At 26.5% G+C, this 15,104-nt stretch overlaps 1 protein-coding gene across 2 annotated transcripts in view; it reads left to right on the top strand.

Annotated features, from left to right (window-relative positions):
* Positions 1-12,191: 12,191 nt before the first annotated feature.
* Positions 12,192-15,104, top strand: part of LOC107443818 (uncharacterized) — a 110,073-nt gene continuing 107,160 nt past the window's right edge. Inside the window, exon 1 of one of the 2 annotated variants that reach the window (XM_071180108.1) lies at positions 12,192-12,344. The gene's annotated coding sequence lies outside the window, so the exon portion shown is untranslated. The remainder of the gene's footprint in view (positions 12,345-15,104) is intronic. The other variant, XM_016057818.3, reaches the window with a different exon arrangement.

Genomic DNA, 15,104 nt, shown 5'->3' with positions numbered 1-15,104 from the left:
TTTTATATATGTTTACCTTCTTAGTAGTTATTTAATGTTGACTATTTTATAATGGACATGTATGACTTTCCTTTCGGAAACTGCTGTCAGTTTCATCATTTGCTACTATGCATATTAACAATTTACAAACCAATTAATTGGTCCCAATTTTCAATACTTGTAATTTTCTTGTACCATCTTTGTTAGTTTTAAAGCAGCATTGTTAAGAATTTGGAAATGTGTACTACATTTAATATTTTTGTTTAAATTTTTTATGATTAAAATTATTCAAAAGACTTAATTTAAGAAATATATGTATGTATTTGTGTTTACAAATTCTTTTAATACATTTCTTTACTATTTTCTTCATTTTTTAGATCTTTTTAAATAATTTGCTAGTGATTATATTAATTAAATCACATCAACAATAATTTAATTTATAATCTCTCTCTAAAACAATTATTTTTATTGTGTTGTATGCATTTCTCTCATGCAGTTATTTGAAATCATATCATAGCATAGCATAATAAATAGCATTTAAGCTGTGTTTATAATTGCAGAAGGTCAGCAATTCTGAATTGGTGTATTCTAAGAACTTAATTTAATAAACTTCTACAAATGACGGAAAAAAGTTTGTTGAAGTGTTGTGGGAAAAACAGATGTTTCCTCTTTACCATCTTTTTTGCACATTCCTAAAAGCTTATTCAATTTTTCTGAAAAATATATTTAGTTAAAATTTTAACTACCAAGAAGTACTAATGCATGTTTAGCCAAAAGGAATATTAGAAGCAAATTACTATTCAATGTTTTAGTTTTTAAATGTATGTTATTAATAGCTATAGTTGACCTTCTGAAAAGAAGATAGAACTGTTAAAATGGTACAACAGTTGTTCTGCCAATAGAAATGTGTCAAGAAATGTTTTAAATCTAATTATCACGGGAATGTTGTTTGAATATAAATTTATTTTAATCTTGAATCGACTAAAACTTTTGCATTTGTGCAAGCTTACATTGAAACTTCTCTTACTACACAAATATTTTATTGATTTAAAAAGGAAAAAAAAAAAACTGTTTTATGGGCAATATAAACCTCAGTTAATAATTTTATTCAGCCATCCTATTTAGGAATAGAGTAGCATTGTCAGGAATTGGGATACTCATTTTATCTTACCAACAGTAAGATACAAAATGAAATATGTAAAAAATATCTACTTTTAAATATTTTTAATTTTAAATCCTTAGTAGCAATGATCTTGTTTAATTCATATTTAGGTATTCACTTCATTTTCAAACTATATGAACTTAATTATTCATTATATATTGAGACTTTATTTTTCTAATCATAAATATTCATTAACCTCTACAATTGGTCTTTTTTTTTAATGCTTTTATTTCCGCACTAGAAATTTAGAACTTTTCCAGATTCAACTAGATTAATGTCTTACTTAGCACACAATATGAAACCCCTAACATACAAAATAAAATTTTCAATAAAAAAATGTTTTTTTTTTTTTAAAGAAAATATTAAATATTTTATGTAACTGAAATATAATGAACTAAATAGAATTGCTTAAATTCGAAATACGGCTACTGATTTTGGAGACGTAAATAGTTTTTGTTGGAATGGTAATTTATTCTTCTTTTTCAAATTTTGTGTAAACTCTCTGTTTCATTAGAAAGAAAAAGAAAACTTTTAAATATTTCTTTATTACTGTGAGTTGGAGGGAGTAAAATAATTAAATATTTATTTGGACTTTATAAAATACCAATCTAGCACCAACTTTTTCATGAAAAATCAAAAATGTATTTCAAAAATAAACTGTATAGTGCAGCTTAATTTTTCCAAGATTCTACTACTTTAGTCAAAAATTTGCATTAATGCTTATTTCATTTTTTTCTTATTTGTTTCAAATATTTTTAAGACGAGCTGGGGTTAAAATAAATTTGTGCTTTCTTCATATACTCAATGTACTAAAATATCTAAATTTGTATTAAAATAAACCTAGATTTACTTATTGCATTAAAAATCTAATTTCTGTGTTAAATGAGTGAAGAGTGTTTTGAACGTCAAACTATATTCAAATGTTTTATTTAAATGTAGCATATATTTTAAATAAGTATCCAAGCTCTAATTTTTAAAATTGGAGTTTCGATTTAGTCTAATTCTAGCTGCTAATTTTTTAACTAAAAATAAAAGTTTTTAATGTTAATAAAACTGAAATGTATTTTAAACATTTTTTAACTTAAAATTAAGTTTTTATTATTAAAATGTTTTCAAACCCTAGTGCAAGCAATATAATCTTACTGCAATTATATTTATTATATTTTTTTTTTTAAATATCTGTCATTAGGGCTATTCTATTCCAATTATTTCATTTTAAAATTGATCTTTTTGTCTACTGAAGAAATCATTCAGTTTATAGTTAACTTGTAAGCATTTATTAGATTGCAATATTTCACTGAACTTTCTAAAAATTTAAATTTTGATAAATATTTAACTTTACAAGCAATAACTAACCAAGTTAAACTCTACTTACAACTTTTCCCTCTTTTTCTTTGAAAAATACTGCAAAAGATCTTCTTTTATGAAATAACTTGTTGACAATCAATTTATGTTTACTAATTGACCAATATTGAAAAAAATTCCCACCATAGCTTAAGTGAAAAAAACTTATCAAAGTATTTTTGAACTAGACTGTTTCACTTCAACCAAAGTATTGTAAAACATTTATTTTATCTCATCCTTCAAACCTTGAAGCACCCTTTTACGAAACTATATTAAAAATAATATATTTTTTTTTCCTTAAACATTAAAAACTCTAATTCATTTAAATAGTAAATGCCAAGAAATCTAATTTTTATAAACTTTTCATTCAGCTTTTATAATTAATTTCTTATTCTATTATTTGTTCTGCAACAATATTTTTATAAATTAATTCCTTTTTTATGACAGTGATACAAAACTTTTCATTTCATTTGAATCTTAATTTAAAAAAAACGCAGTGTTTCTATAAATTATATCTTTTTCATTCCACTTATTCATTCCTTCTCAGAACTACCAGCTCAAAAATTCTTCATGAAAATTTAAAAAAAAATTTATTATTCTTTTACTTTTTTTGTCAACTTTTATCAGAATTAAGGAGCGAAGCAAATCATTGTTGAACTCTCTATTCACAGTTACAAAAAGTTTCTTGAATGATGGTATATATTTGTTAGTACTGTGCTTTTTTTTTCTTCATTCATTCCATTTTAAATTTTCTATTTTATTTTTTGTATTTATTTGCATATCTTGTCACTTTCTATTTAGTTGTTGAACTAGTCAGTGTTTCTATAAACTGAAAATAAGAATCCTTAAAAAATATATTATAGTTAGGGCCCTATTAATTATGGGAAAATAATTTTAAAATTATACGATAAGGATGTGGCAATTTTTGAAAAGCATAAAGATATTTTACAGATAGACTATGAAACAACTAAAAGCAAAGGAAGTTTTACAAAAATATTTACTTTTCATTTTCTTCCTTGTATTAATTGTAATTTTTCAATTATTACAAAATTCATTTCAACTAAGTTGCCTTATATTCATATTCAATTTCATGGCAATTTTTTATGTGCTTAAAAATAGTCCAAAAGCTGAGCATTCTCTCAAACTTTGACATTGAAAAATTTATATGAAACTGAGTCTACTGAATTAGACAGCACAGAGAGTATTTTCCTTTTTTTCTGGTAAATTGTAGAAATTTTTCTGATATTATCTTTGAATTCCAAAATCTGATTTAGTCCAGATCACCAATTTCGAATATTCTGTATTTTTTACTCAGCATACTTCACTTTTATGTATCGATAACCCATTCCTGGACTATATTTTAATACACAATCATCATCAATATTCATGCTGGCCATTTTTTTCTGAAACAAAAACTTAAGCGAATTTCGTGAAGCTTATTGCTGGTTCACAAAACCGGAGCCCGTAAAGGGCCACATAAATTAAAAAAATATTGAAGAGAAGTTACAGCTGTAAAAAGCTTTAAAGACAAATGTATTTAATAAACCATAAAAATTTTACTTAAAAATAAAAATTTTTGTTGATGTTCAGCATTTATGTAAATTGCATGGTTTTTTGCAACTTTTCACAAATTATAGGGCCTTAATTGTAATATATGGTCACCTTTATATGCACTTTCATATAATTTTGCTGTGTATCATATTTTAAAATATATATGTTTTTTTAAATATGCATACAATCATGTCCCAGTTCTCTGTTAGAGTCAATATTATGTATACATATTATTTTGTCTTCCTTTTCAATCAATATTTTGTTTAATGATAATTAATGATTTAGTATATTTAATGCCAAAGTGGCAACTATGTTTTGATGATTATTGTTTGTCTTAAATATAAAATAAATTATCATTTTTAAGAGAAACAAAAATTATTTATTTTCGCATACTTGAAAGTTAGTCATTCTATAATCTTGTATTTATTTTAAAATTTGTTAGCAATGTGTCTATTTTTTCTCATTTATATTTAATGACTAAAAGAGTATACATTATTTATATCATTTATGTTAGTTGTGCTTTATTTTGTTTAAGGTGTGTGCTTGTCTAAAACTGTCATGTAGTGAATTAATTTCATTTCTCTTTGGTAGTTAGCTAAATAATTTCTATTGTTTGCTCATGCATCTATATTCTTCATACAAAACATGCTAGAATGAATTTTCAAATTTTACAATATTTAAAATCTAACTTCCACAGAAATATTTGTTTCAATAAAAAGGCCTTGATTTGTCTGATTTTGTAAATTACTTGGGAATAAAATTGAACAAATCAAGTCTCTACAAGTTATTCTACAGAAACTGTTTGCAACTTATTCTAAGTTTGAAATCTAATTTTAATTTATTTATTCTATAAAAAAACAAGGACAGAGTTAGTTAAACTTTAATGGACTACAGTTTTAAAGACTTTATTTTTATGTATTGTTCATGTTCATGTTTTTTCCGTTCCATTTATTTTTCCTTTTCTATATGATTATTTGAACTGTCCAACTACACAATCCTACATTGTTTTCTTCTTGGGGCTTAAAATCTTGACTATATATATTAGGCTTATTTCAAACTAGCTGAGAGTTGTTTCCAACTTGCTATATTTTTGGAGATTTACCATTACCAAATTGCAAAATATGCTAAATTCTCATTTCTAAAAAATGCCTGCAGACTGATTTTTTTAGCTAATTTCTGCTGTTCTGTTTGTTACTTGATTTGAATTATTCAAATTATTTTTCTTTATCATTCCAATTTTATAGATTTAACATAGTTATGCTGAATCAAAAAAATGTCAAACATTTCAAAGTGCTACCACAAAAAATTTTTTTTTAAAAGATAGAGCTTGTTAATTTTAAATGCAGTCATTGTTTTCTGATTTAAAAACATGACGAAATAAAAACAGATTTTTTTTTTTTTTTAAATGCAAATAACAGTTGAATTTTTTTTCTTCAGGAATATGACAATAATTTATTTTGCAACTAAATTATGCTAAAATTGAGTTCTCAAAAGTTTAAGAAAAACTATTTGAAATTGGCAGTGTAGATATAGTCAAAATCAAACTCCAATTTTGTAATGAACTTATGTTATGTGCCTCACATAACTTTAAATTATTGCAAAGACTTTATGGTGTAATATTGTTATATTTCTGTATTGGTATTTTTCTGACTCATTAATCTAAATTAAATGTGTAGGTATTTTTTAATATAAAAATTATAGCTGATTTTATTTGATTAAGAAATGTAAAACTTCTGAACAAAAGCTGTTCATTTTAGCTGTTATTACATTTTTAAAGCATTTAAACAATGTTTTGCATTTCTATAGCTTTAGTGGCTGTTCATTTATTGTTGCTTATAAAAAGAACAAAAAATTATTCTGTTGTTAAGGTTTTAAATTTTATAAGGACATTAGTGCCAAAAAAAGTATTGACCTATAAATTGCTCACCTGTGCTTATGTGTGTCTGCATGTGTGTGTGTGTGATTAATGGTTTCTCTCTTGGAAAGTTTCATTGGTAGTTGAAGCAGACACTGAATGATGTCATCAGTGGCCTTAAGTAGAAAACAGTAAATTGCTCATTCCAAATTTGTTTTTGATTTTGTGCTATATCAATTTATAATGTATATATTCTATGCATAATGATATTTATAAGAACGATGCTGCTTTTCGAGTTGAAATATTTATATGAATGTATGTAAGATATAGTTGTTTATAATTTTAAGGAGATTGTTAATAAAAATGTATGGCCATAAATTTCTTTCTTTTATTTTTAAAAAAAATTCATGCAAGACAAATATCTCTTTATAATTAACGAAAATATAAATATTATAATTATTAAGTATTGGAAGTTCTTTTTTTAACTATGAGTCATACTATTGTTTAGGTACCAATTCAACCTAATTTTTTAGTGAGACTCCGTAGTTTTTCTAATACCTCTGGAACTCTTTAAAAATGTACGTATCTTCCTATTTTATAATGTAAAAAAAAATTTAGTTTCCAATTTTAAAAAGTCATTTAGTTGAAATTGGATTTTTTGAAAACTAATTGACTGATTTCTTTCAAATTTTTGTGTTTTGTCATTTAAAATTACATTCTTTAAAATGATACAAACACCACAGTTTATAATATTTCCAATTATTTCTTAAACAAATTTATAAGAAATTTAAAAAAAAAATATTAAAAGTATTTGTTGTATTAAATTATATTTGTATAAATGAATTTTATAATTTTGTGCAAAAAAATTTTCTATTCGCTTAATTCCAGATATGCAAAAAGTAAAATTAATATTATTAGGTCCAAACTTTCTTTGTTCTGACTGAACTATTGGGACCATATTTTCAAATTGTAATTACTCCTCATATTTTGTGAGTCAAGAATTCAAAACAAATAAAGAAAGAGGTATGTTTATTATCATATTTCCGATTATTCTTAAATAAATGAATGAAAAATTTGAAAAAAAATATTAAAATTTATTTTTTACCTTAAATTATATTTGTACAGATGAATTTTATAATTTTGTGCAAAAAAAAAAATTCTGTTTGCATAATTCCAGATATAGCAAAATATACAAAAAGTTGTATAAATATGAAGGGTCCAAACTTTCCTCTGTTCTGATTAAATTATTGGGACTATTATTTTCCAGATTGTAGTTACTCCTCATATTTTGATCTTATTCATTCTGTACCTTTATACGTTATTTTTCTATACCCCTTTTTTCATAAACGTTTTTCCCCCCGGCTGATTTGAGTTTTAGACAATTAAAATATTAAGTAGGGGTATTATTTTTTAATAGGACTATTAGTATTCATAGGATTAGTCAATGAATAGGACAATCAATATCAATAGGACTATTAGTACAATCTAGAAAATATAGTACTTATAATTTAGTGAGAATAGCGAACAAAAGCTTGAGCCCCTTACTGTTAAATACTTTTTTAGCGTATTTCACTTATAGTTTTTCGACAAATCGAAAAAAAAAATCCCGGCAATTATGAAATTCGTTTTTCCAAAGATTATTCTTAGTAAAAAAATAATTCAACATAATTATTTACTATTTTTTTTAATTATTTTATTTAATAATAGTCTAATAATTTTTCAATTGAAGACAAATTTCTACACCATTTTAAACTGTGTAGTTTAAAATGACAAAATATAAAACTTACAGATCGAAGCCAGTCGAGTATGTTCTGAGAAAAATAATTTCAAAAACCCTACTTTTAAACTTTTATTCTTAAGCCCCATTTCGTCCCGCAGTGGACTGATCGTTAAGACACGGTTCTCATCAGATCACCGAAGTCAAGCATCACTGGCTGCGGTCAGTGTGCGGGTGGGTGACCCACTTGGATCAGTCTGCGTAGGGACCGAGGGTGTGCGGTATTGGTCCTCGTTAAACTGTGCTACCGTAAAGTGCTCGACTTCGCGCGCAGGTCGTTGGGCTACCGAAGCGGGGGTGCCATCCCCTCTGCAGAGGATCAAAATTCTGATGGCATGTCTTCGGATCATCCTCAGGGATGTTTCCCAGACCGTCGCCAATAGCCCATTGTGCAGCTCTAGTGCGACGTAAATCAACAACAACAACAACGAAATTTATTCTTAAGCCCCATTTCGTGCAAACTTTATTTTTGCAATATTTCAAATCAACGCGTAATTCGCTGCGTTTTTAATTCACTCTTTGTGATTAATTAACAGGAAGCCACAAAACGGAGGATTCTGAGGCAGCAGACACAATGCAGAGTTGTTAGTCCGTGCACAAATTTTATCCCTATCCAGTTATTTGCACTCTAAATTTTATATATTTTTCATTGTATATTAATCAAAATAGAGCTGTTTAGCTCAGTCATTTATAGAGCTCAGTCCTCAAGAGGACGCTACACCGTGGGAGAAACTTTCTATCGCCAATTATGTTTCTTCTCCATAACGAATTTAAATTATAGAAAAAATGAGTTCAGGCAAACTTAAAGTAAGCCATGAAGTTATAACTACTGAAAAAAAATTTTTGAAGAGAACTACCCCATTGCATAATCCTAAGTTATCTATCTTCTCATAATTTGTTTTCAACAAGGTATTCTAAAAATTTCTTTTCGATATTTGAAAATTCACGGCTTGCACCAATTCTGCCTGAACTTTTTATAATTTAAATTTCAAACTACTTATGGGGGAGGGAGAATTTGCCATGAAAAGTTTCTCCCATGCTATGGTGTCCTCTTAAGGGGGAAACCTACTTTTAGAACAAAGTTGCCGAAGGCAGCAATATCAACGAGAAGACGAAACGGTGATTTCTTAAAGGCAGACGAATTCGTCACGAAAGACGATTAGTAATTTCACAAACTTTACAAGAAAATGTTAATTCCTGTTGCTTCAATAAATTTACTGAAATAAAGAATAATGCGAATCCATGCAAGATAAATAATATCTTTTTTGATACATATATTTCCACATAGCGATGTTACGCGTATTCACAAAATCAGGATCCGAAAAAAAAATGGAGGTTAAGACAAAACAGAAAAAACGGTGGTACTTGAGATATGCAAGCAATCATGGAGACGAAATCGAATTTGAGAAGACTTTGAGTGAAGCTTACCCGCATTCACATTAAATAGAGATGAAAGCCTGCCATGGTTAGATCGACAGCAAAGTGACTCTAACCCTTCTGCCACTGAGAATATTTTCTAATGGCACTGAGTTCGGTACAAGCTGAGAGCAGCATACATTCACATTACATGGAGATGAAAACCTTTCAGGGTTAGCCTGACTGCAAGGGAACTCTAACCGGTCTGCCACTGAGGGTATTTTCCGATAGAACTGTGTTCGGTGCTAGTTGGGAGCAGTATACAAATTGACCAGCTATAGCCCGGATTGGAGCATGGGTCACTACCATTGAAACTTTATGCAGAGTTAGCAAAAATTTTCATCGAGCCAGTCCGCATAAAAACTATGGAAAAAACATTATGGTAAGTAGGAATTACGCCTGTCTTAAATAATTCATCCAAGAGAAGTAGGTGTTACATTATTAATTACGCTCTTATTATAAGGATATGCAATACATTATAAATTTACTTCATTTGTTAATAACTTTATATACAATTATTATCAATTACTTTATTTGTTTTCTACTCGTAGGGTTCTTATTCTTGTAGTAGTTGAAGTTTTTACTCGAAAATTTTTGATTTATTTTAGTGGCCATTTAGTAAAATAATGTTTAAAGATATTCTATTTAGCAAGAATTTGCCTTGTGATTAAGGCTTGAATGCGAATGTGTTCTTTAATCCAATAATAAGTTATACCTAAAATGTGAAAATATGATTCCGACAAGTTTGAATTGTTAAATTTAACGTAATTCACTTCAAATAATTATTTTATAATACGCTCTGTGATTTAATATATATAGATAGATGTAGATAGATAGATCAAAAGTTATTTAGGGTGGTCCGTTTTTTTATTTTGCGCTCTGTATATATGCTCATATGTCTCGATTTATTCTTTACACTAATTTAAAATTATCCTTCTTTAAAGTTTCATTCAAGTAAAGTTCAGTTAAAGTTTATAATTTCATAGGAGCACCCTGCATTAGGATTAATTTTTCTGGTTCACTTCAAAATTTTTGAATTTAATATTCGCTTTTTTTGAGGTACTTACAAATGATTCAAGAAATTGCTTTCATATTTGCCAACCAATAGTTTTGGCCATATTTATCAAGCTTACTGAGCATCAATTCCCGATTTCTTATGGGGAAATTTTTTCATCATTGCTACAAGATAAGTTTGTATTAAATTGATATTATGTCCTTATGTGTCCATAACTCTGCATTACAATGAAAAATCAATTTTAAGGACATATTTTATGGGCGATTTTATATTTAGTATTCTGCAAATTTTATCAGATACAAAAAAAAAAAAAAAAAAAAACTTTTAATTTAAATAAAATTTATTTCAAGTTTTATTTTTCTTCAAGCGATGATATTCTTTTCTTTTTTTCTTTTTTCAGTAATCTATGATTTTCAAATAAAAATAAAATCGTAATATTCATAATCCGGGTTTTTTCCTATAAAAAAATCTGATCTTTTAAACGCATGCAGTTTGCATTGTCAGTAGTACAAACTCTCAATCAAGACGTATTTATTTCCGATGAAAGTTTCTTTCCTTTTTAAGATTTTATTTAAGCATATGCTTCTCAGAAATGCTGGTGAAATTTTTAAGACTGCTGCGTTTATTCTGATTTCTAAATACGTATAACAGTGAGTTTCACTTCGTTTTAAATGCTTTTTATATCATGTTTAGTTTTATTAAGTATTTAAAGAATTTTATTTTAACTCTTTTTTTTTTTTTTTAAGTGGATTGATATTCATGAGCTTACTGTAATTACGGATATGATTTCTGGTTCCGTTATTCCTGTAAAGTACTAGTAGCATTAACCAAAGGACCTACAAACCATAAAGAAGACAAAACATATAATATCTTCGGTCATAATGCATTTTTATATGCATTAAAAAAATTGAACCTTGAAAATTTTAAATTTTTTTTTCTAAGTTTCTTTTAAAAAATTTGTTTCGGTTTTAATTTTAACCTTTTAATTGTTGTTGTTTTTTTTTACATTTTATTTTGGATAAATTTTATTTCAAACATGAAAATATATTGATTTTTTTATGGCAGAAAAAAAATCTATACTCTAAAAAAATCTGATCTATAAAATAATTAACAAAATTTTTAATTATAAATACTTTTTGTATAGTAAGATGTCATTTTTAAAAATTAAAATGAGAAACAGCTAAAATTGGTCACATTTATAAAACAACAGTTATTGTTAAAATTAAATTGAAATAGAGTTAGAAATCAAAATAAATTTTTTTTTTAAAAAATTAACGCAGAGGTAATCTTTTTGCTGACATTTACAGAAAAGACTACTTTTGTGAGGAGATTGGTAGAAAGAGAAACAAACACGAAAAAAAAAAGTATTCCCAACTTTTGCAAAACTTCTTACATTGCAGTATTTCCATAACCTACTGGAATTTTTTTATTTTTTTTTATTGTTTCATAAGTGGTTGCAGAAAGTTATTTAGAATTACCAAACTTCAATAAATCTAAATAAACGATGATGGTCTATAAAATTAGAAAATTGGGAGAAGGAGCCTTGGAAATTTACCTAACACATCATTGTTGAGTAATGCATTCAACAACGAAGCTTTATTTTCATTTTCCATTTTGTGAAATTAAAAATATATGTATTTTTATTAATTTTAAATAAGCTGAAAAAACCCGTTTTATTTCTTCGAATTATTGAGCCCCTGAAAGGTACCGAAAAAATGTGGAGTACTGGGGTATGGGGTTGCAGCCCCGGTAGCACCCCCCTTAATTTGACCAAGCTTCAATCGGTTTCTTTTCTAGTTAATTTTATATCACATATAAATTTTATATCAACTCAGTTTTTTAGAGCATTCTTTCTCTTGTTTAAACTTACGTAATGAGTAAAATGTGTTTTTTTTTAAAATGAGTTGTAAATATAATTATAAAGTAGAAACTCCTTCAAAATATTAAAAACTTTTTACTTGAATTCTTTTACAGAAAAAAAAGAAAAGTTCAAAATCATTTTTTCCCTTTCGGAAGACGCTTCACATAAAACAGTTATAAAACTATTTCATAGAGGGCGCTATCGCTCCATGCGGATGTTCAAACTGAAAGAATCCCTCTGGCTAACTGCAGAGAATATTTGTTTACATTTTAGTGAGAGAGTGTTTCAGTATCTCTAGATTTTCAATCTGCTTACTTTTATTCAAATTGTGGGTATTTAATATTTTAAATAGAATACATGGAAGACAAAGACGATGGATAAATGGTAAATAATTGTTACATGCTCGATGTTTTATTACAAAAATAATGATTATGTTATTGATAGGTCAGATTCCAATGACTTGCTTTAAACAACTTTTTTCCTTTATAATAATATCATTTTTTGATTCTGGGTAGTCCAAAAACATTAATTTGCTCACTGTGTAATTTAAATATTACATATTTGAATTACTCATGTAGTACTTGTTATGAAAAATATTTAATGTAATATTATTTAATGTTAAATTGACTTATGTCAGTAGTTAAATTGACGATTATTTTTTTAATGCTGCATTATATTTTAATTTGAATGTAAGCTTTTCTAATGAAAAATTTTTAATAATTTTCAAACTTATGATTTTTTAGTTATGTTCCTAAAATGTGTATGTTAAAACACGAACGATTATCATGTGAATAGTTTCTAAAATATGTAATTATTTCCAAAGTTTCAACAATTAGCTGTACTGTTGTAAACTATTTAAAATTGTTAAAATCGCGCCATCTTTAATTCTTCGTTAGTAAAAGTATTACATTATTTATATCGCAGTCAAACAGTACATACGGAAAACATATTTTCTTAAAGTATAAGTACTTACAATTTGTAATAAAAGAACATTTAGTTAAGATTAGAATGCAACACGAAGTTTTCAATCCAAAGTTGTTTGTAATTTTATTATTGTAACTGAAAAATAACAGCAACAAATAAATTTGTGGTATGGTAGTTTAAATAACGGAAAACAAAAACTGTTTTTTCTGAAATTAGATAAAATATTGATATATATTTATTAGATGAAATATTGATAAAAATACCTCTGCTTCTTTGAGACACTTAATTCTTAAATGAGTAATTGAGTTCTGAAACGAACCAATAATTTTCAGTATAATTAAATTTATTGTTAAAACTATTATGTTCGATGTTAAGATTTTATCATTTGATATTAATTTTTATAAATTTAATATAATTTGAATAAAAAAAAATTTTTTTCAAAGGTTTTTTTTTTATTGTTTTCAAGTATATATTGGTTTATTAAAAACTATGTGTATATAGTGCAGAAAAATGAATAAATAAACGAAGCATTCTGTATAGCCATTGATCTAATGATCGGATTTTCTAGTATAAGGACTAAATCTTTGGTTCCAGGGAGTAACCACTCAAATATATTAATTTGTTGTAGCAGACGATATTTTAAGTTACGAAGCACACAAAAACGTACTTTCTTTGAATAATTTGGATTTCTGACCCTCAAAATGAAAAAGATAAAGTGTTCCTGTGATGTAAATTTAACTTTTTGCGTATTTCGCTGTATCTCCAGAACTTTTAAAACGAATTTGTAATGAAATTCGTTTATTCAAATATATTTCCATGAAAAAAAAAAACTTTTTAAAGTATTTTTTTTAAATTCTTGTTTAATAAAAGCAGAAAAAAACGTTTTTTGTAAAGAAAAAATATTTTTGCATCATTTTAAAACTGTTAATTTTATATAGCAAATTGCAAAATTTGAACGAAACTGATCGAATACCCCGAGAAATTGAAATTTAATATGATTTTTTTGGGAGGCCATATTTTCCAGATTGCTATATTCTTCTATGTTCTGAGGGTAAGGAATTCTTCGAAAGAAAAATAATGTTTATCAGAGAAAATGTTTTTTTTTTGTCTGATTTCGTAACTTAGAATATCGTCTCCTACATTTAATTAACATATATAAGGTCTCCCTCTCGAACCATTAAAATTGAGCCCAAATATATGATAATCTGAATATTAGAATAAAAGTTATTCTGGGTGTTCAAACATTTTTTCTTGCATCTTAATTTTGTCGCACGGAAAATTAATGTTAAATCTCGATGCTATGGAAATTAATGCACAACACAATATGATATTTAAGGTTACCAAAATGTCATGAATAAAAAAACACGCTGAGCACATCGGCATTAAAAAATATTAAAAAAAGAGTATTGTTGCCGTATTACTGCAAATTTAAAAATAACTACCTAGTCAAATCCTCTTGAATATGTCAAGGGAACGTGTTCTGATGCCATGCGAAAGATATTGTGAAAGTTTAATTATATTCTAAAATTTTTAATTATTATTAAAAAACGTGAAGTTATTTTTAAAAAATCAGTTCTGAAATTTTTTTATTAATGGCATTTGATTTACAAGATTTTTTTAATGCATTAATTACCTGTATTTTATTTATAAATGTTAATAAATCCTATAGCATATTTGATTTCTTAAACAATTATTAATAACAACAGCACTGAGTATTTATTATGAAAAGCGTCTTAAGAGTTATAGTTAAGAATTCAATCAATAAAAAAAATTAAAAAAACAGTAAACTCTTGTTGAAGAGAAAAAAGATTGCAGGAAAAAAAAAAAAGGAGATTATATCAGTAATAACCATGCTGTTCGTATTTAAATGACATCGGAAGAACGATGAAAACTGACGCAATTATAGAGCACACAGTAATGAAGAAGTTGTTTTCAAAAGAGACAATTTAAAATTTGCGCTTGGATGTCTTAATGATTCCATCTATATGAGTATCGTTAAAAAACGTGCTGTGTCTTTTTTCATTTAATTTTTATTTCAGCCTAACTTTCAAAAAAATAATTTCGTAAGTTCATGCTGTAGAATTATGTAAACATAAAAATGCCTAAATTTCAATCAAATCCATCTCTCATTGTTTTCAGGGGGCAGGGGTTAAGTTCCAGAAAAAGCAAAATTAATTGTTTATTTTCCTTTCTCTGTCTAACGAGGCAGTGGAATGCTAA

The sequence above is a fragment of the Parasteatoda tepidariorum genome, chromosome 3 (genome assembly GCF_982258835.1).
Source record: "Parasteatoda tepidariorum strain Cologne lab strain chromosome 3, Ptep-v5.0, whole genome shotgun sequence".
Lineage (NCBI taxonomy): Eukaryota > Metazoa > Arthropoda > Arachnida > Araneae > Theridiidae > Parasteatoda > Parasteatoda tepidariorum.
The sequence above is the reverse complement of the archived record's forward strand: the minus strand, read 5'-3'. Positions and strand labels throughout refer to the sequence as shown.